This window comes from Populus alba, chromosome 11 (genome assembly GCF_005239225.2).
Source record: "Populus alba chromosome 11, ASM523922v2, whole genome shotgun sequence".
Lineage (NCBI taxonomy): Eukaryota > Viridiplantae > Streptophyta > Magnoliopsida > Malpighiales > Salicaceae > Populus > Populus alba.
The window spans coordinates 18803549-18809341 of NC_133294.1; positions in this window are offsets into that span (position 1 = coordinate 18803549).

Sequence of the window (5793 nt, forward strand, 5' to 3'; positions counted from 1 at the left end):
AAAAAATATATTCTCCTAGACATATTGCTCATAGATGTGAATATGAATTTACCATCTTGCCCTTGAGAAAAAGTGTGTAGGCTTGGTTAGGGATATAATTGTCTTTGCAATGAGACTATCTTGTCATTTTGAGATTGATCATAGATAGGACAACAAATTCACTTTTTTGTTGCATTGAAAAATTACATCAATACCCTTAAAAGTAGGAAATTGTTAAGTTACCATAGAGGGGTAATTTTGTATTTTTGTTTGATTATGTACCAAATAATAATCATATTACCCTTGGAATAGGAGCAAAATTAAATTCACAATGAATGCTGTTTTCTTTAATTTTTAAAAGCACATTAAAAAGACCTACTTGCCATTTGAATTTATACTCTTGAGCCTAGGGTTAGAGGGTAGTTAACTCATTGTACAATTGGTCTTTTTATTGTTAGTGTGTTGGGTTAAGTGTAGTTTGATCTTTCCAAAAATAAAAAGAAATAATAAAAAAAAAATTGTTGTCAAGTGCTGAGTTGTGTCTAGTACTCCATTATTTTTAGACAACGAGTGTGGTTGATTCCAATAGCTAAAAAAACTGTTTTGAGATGGCGTCAACTTCATTTAAATACTCCACAAATTTGGGGCATATGCACCAAGATGAACTCTAGTTTGGTGCTAGATATCATTTTTTTTCTTTATTTTCTCTTTCTTTCTTTGTATGTTAAGCCCCGCCCCTTGATTGTTCATAGTAGCCCCTAAACATCCCTCTCTCTCTCTCTCTTTCTCTCTCTCTCACACACACACATTTAATCCTTGTTTTTTTTTTTTGTTATTTTATTAGATAATTCATTTAATTATATTTTTATTTTGATTTCATCCTCATTTATTTTTTTTTCTTTCTTGAATTTGGTCTTTATTTTTTTAATTTCTATATTTTATAATCTGAGATAATTTTTAGAATTGTATTTTTTCTTTATTCTACCTTCTATTAATTTTTCTCTTATTAAATTTCAGCCTCATTCTTTTGACGTTGTTTGTTTTTTCTTTGCAAGATTTTCAAGATTGATATTTTTTTACTTGATTTCATTTTCAACATTTAATTGGCTTGGTTAAGCTTGTGTCTAAAATTTTACGAGTTGCAAGCTTTGAAAATTAACATAGTTTCATGAGGTTTACCCAAGATTGTTTTGTTTTTTTATATTGTTTTTAAGTTGATGTTTTTTTTAATTTATTATTCAATATTTATTTAATTAGTGATTGAGCTCTATTTTTTTCCCGGTTTCTATTACCTTGGTTTTATCATTCTTTTTTTATTGAATTGGGTTACCTCGAGTTTTTATAGCTGTCATTCTTTGTTGAACTTACTTTTTTAAAATAAATTTTATTCTTTAATTAAATAGAATTGATTGATTTAATATAGACAGATGCTCATTTCATTTCATTTTGTTTGTTTTTCTAGGATGTTTTTCTAGTGACGCATGTAGTTTTTTCTGATGTTGTCATCCAAACTCTTATAGTCGGGTTTAAATTGTTTCAACAAACTCTTTTGTGATGAGCGATGTCCACAATTGAGTGAAGATGAATCACCTTTTGTTTCCTTTCTTCCTATATATTTGTTTTAGTTAATTGTTGTAATTTTTTTTTTCTTACAATTTGTTTGTTATCATTACTTATAATTTAAACCAACTTATTAAACTACATTATATTATTAAATTTAATCAAGTTAATAACTCCAATATTAAGTTTTTCTTGTTTATTTAAAAATACAATTATCGTCTAAATATCCCTTTGAAGAGCTTAAAAATCTTGGACCGGCCCGTGGAGTATCTAGTCGCCGCATTTGATCAAACCAATTGAAATGATATATCGACCATATATGCTTCTTTCCATGAATATATCACATGTCCCAACAATCAATTTTCACTTCAACAATTATTAATCTTTTGTCTTTTATGTTTATTTTAAGTGTTGCTAATTTCAATTATAAAAGGAAAATGGAGAAAGGCAAGGGAGAAAACAGGGGCGAAGTCGGAAAATAAAATTAAAAGGATTATGATTTGTTTTACTATTTAAATTATAAATATTATTTAGAAAAAAACTGGAAAAACAATTTCCTTATAATAGCGGCCGAGACCCTTGAGAACCTCCTCTTATCTCCACCACTACCACTAGAAAAAAGTGTCATCGTTGATCAAATAATATAGTAAGTACTATAATTTGGCTGCGAAATAATTTTGTAGTCTACGTAAGTGTGTATAGATATTATCATCCCGATCAATTTCTTTAACTTATAAAGCTAGCCAGTAGGATTCGATAAACAAATTTATGGATGGAAACAAGAGGGTCTATAGTTTTCATTGAATTGCTAACACTAATAGATAGACGGAGTAAATTACAAATTGGTTCTTATAATTTAGTAAAATAATTAAAAACATTTTTAGTTTCAATAACAACTAATTATTAGTTCTTATATTCTTAAATATCAACTTAATCATTAATTTTCACTCATATTATGTTATTTTTTAATTTAATTTGTTTTAAAATTAAGAAGAAAACATCAAAAGATTTATGAGAAAAGAAGCTATTTTTTAAAATAAAAAAACATTAAAGCAAACATCTTCAATACCAACCAAGAAAATTAATTAGTTTTTCTTAAAATTAGAGGGTTAAATTATATATATATATCTCAAGAGATGGGAAGAAAGAATATAGAAATACTCTTTATCATTATATTTTATACGAACATATCAAGAGAAAACTGAACCGCCAATTGACACAATAAAGAATTATATTTGTTCTGTTTTCTAGAACAACCAAGTTGAGCTGGATACACCTAATATTACGGCTGCCTGCAATTTCCAAATTTCACACTAAAACCAAACCCCGACAATTTGCCTGCCGGAGGTTTCACAGAACCAGACCCCATCACCAACGCTTCCAAATTGACTTCAATTTTCGTATCTAAATCCAAAACAAGCAATGATTTAGTTAGATTTCTTTAAGGAAATATTAAAATCATGTGGCCTTTATTGCATGGTTTAGTTAATGTAGATAATGAGAATGTCTTCTCAAACATGACGCATCTTCCTCTCTATAACGTGTTTACAAGCTAAGAATCTGTGTAGAATTGAGGTTGAAATATGCTTTTCATTGATTTTTATTTTTTTATTTTTTAGTATTTTTATATTGTTTTAATGTGCTAATATCATAAATATATTTTAAAAAATAAAAAAATATTTTAATATATTTTCAAGTAAATAACATTTTAAAAAATAATTCTCACTACCACAAGCAAAAATGCAAGAATCATATTTGTGGCCGCATCAGAAATTGCATAAAAAGATTAAAGCAGAATATGACCTTTTTTAAATTAAAAAAAAAAAGATTGTTTAAAAAATTCAAAAACACTTCCATTTAAAAATCCCAATCTAAGCTAAACCGCTTCCCCCTTTTTTTAATTTTTTTAACAAAAGAATAAATAGATTTTTCAATTCAAAAAATAAATACAGATTATTTTGATAAAATTTGTATATTAAGAGGAAAACGTATATACATTCAATTTGTATACAATTCAACTGGATAGAATTTAATTCATATACGGAATTCAATTCATCCTTCTGACCGCCACGCCAGTAGCCGTCGCCTCCAACTTCACGCAATTCTTTTGTTTATGAGTGAGAGGTGACGGCTTCCTCCCTCTTGGCACTCGGTCTCCCAACACGGAGACTTTCATTTCTGACTTCGAGGACATAATTCTATATATATATAAAAAAATCTGTATGGGAAACAATTTAGCTAGATTGAGATTCTTAATTACAAGTATTTCTTATTAAAAATAATTCAATTCATTTTTTAAATAAATTTAAAATTTTTGTTTTTATTTTTTAAAAAACAACAAATTCAGTTTTCGCATAGCAAGATCGTTAATTATCAAAGTAACAAAAGACATGAACCTCGAGCTGGGATGTATTATAATTGGATCGATCCTAAATGTATGTTTGATATTTTGGTAGTTGTTATGGTTGTGATTTAAAAAAAAATTATTTTTATAAAAAAATATTTTTAGTTAAAGTTGATTTGGAAAAATATATGTTCGGTTAAAATTGTTGTTGAAATTAAGGTTGAACAACAAGTAATTTGATTTTTTTGGTTAAAAAAATATTTTTTGAGGTTATAAAATAATTAAAAATATATATATTAATATTGATGGTTTTTAATTTAAATATTATAGATTTAACTATTGCTATTATATAATGAAATAAATAATACTTTATATAAAATATTTTATATTGTTCCATTAAATTATCTACAATTCTATCACATATAAAATGTATTCGAAAAGGAATACAATTTCACAAATTTCTTAAGAGCGCAACAACATCAGGTCAAATATAATCAAGAACAAAATTGAAATTGCAATCAAATTTTGTAAATGCTACGTCATCAAGTGATCTCCGTCTAATTTATGTAGTGTAATTGAATAATGTTTAACACTTGTTTTTTGAATAAAACACAATTAAAAATAAAAAAGAATTTTTTTATTTTGCTGGGTTGAACCCGATTCAATGCATTTTTAACTTTGAACCAGACTCGATTCGACCGGAATAGTTGAGCCATGCTCCACTGTTCATGTTCACTGTGAATGCAGGCTCCACTAAACAGTGGAGCATGACTACACTGTTCATGGAATTTATCCGCACAAGAAGTATAAAGAGTTGTTTCTTGTGATTTTAGGAAAATTATGGCCTGGTTATAAACCCTACCAGTAAAAAAATATATTTTTAACAATACCAAATAATAATATTTTTAATTATGAATAAATCTCACCCGCAAACACATCATTCAGGCACTAAATTTCTAAGAAATTCTTTCGAAAATTAGTTATGAGGGGCAATTAAGAAGATATACGTGAAAGGCAGAGCAAGCCGTGGTGGCTGGCTGCTATGCTTTAAAGTCTAGCCCTAGAGTCAACTAAAGCATTTTGCATGCATGTTAATTCATGGAAGAAGCGGAAGTGAAATCATTTACTTAACGTGTTGACTTCACACGAAAACTTTGAAAAATGGAGAATAAAGTACCTGTAAGTTTTAAATTAATTTTTATTTTTTTTTTATCATTTTAATATATAAATATCAAAAATAAATTTTTTAAAAAATATTATTTTAATCTATCCTAAATAAAAAACATTTTAAAAAACAAACTAGTTATGGTTTAAAATCCAAACCATCACATGTTTTTTTCTTTTATCATTTACTGCCTCGTTTTTTCTTATTCTAATTTTGAAAGAACAAAAAAAAAAAAAACCCAAAAGCAATCTTTTTCTTGACCTAAGCATAAAATTTTCCACCCAAAACAAGAAACTTCAAGGAAGAAAGACGGAAAGAGATGCTCCTTCTTGCGTGAGAGGTGCCCAATGGAGAATACATTGAATTTTATTATTTATGTACTCTGTTTTTAAATGCAACACCAACTTGGTTTTGCCCTATTGAGAATGATTTAAAGTTAATTGAGATCTTGCGAGGAAGTGGTAGGGTATAATAGCAACAAAACCATTCCCTTGTTATCAATGAAACTATAATATATATATAAAAAATATATCAGATTATCTCTAGTTCAAGTTGTAGAGTCCCCAAGGGGTGTAGCGTGGTGACAAAGGGCTTGAGATCTGCACAGCAGGTCTTGAGTTCGAGTCAGGGCGTGCATTTCTTGTAAGAGCCTGGGACAACCGGGGTTTTACTCGCTTATCTGGACCCACAAAGTGCGCTTTCCGGAGGGTGGGGTTTCCTTGAATCCAAAAAAAAAAAAAAATTG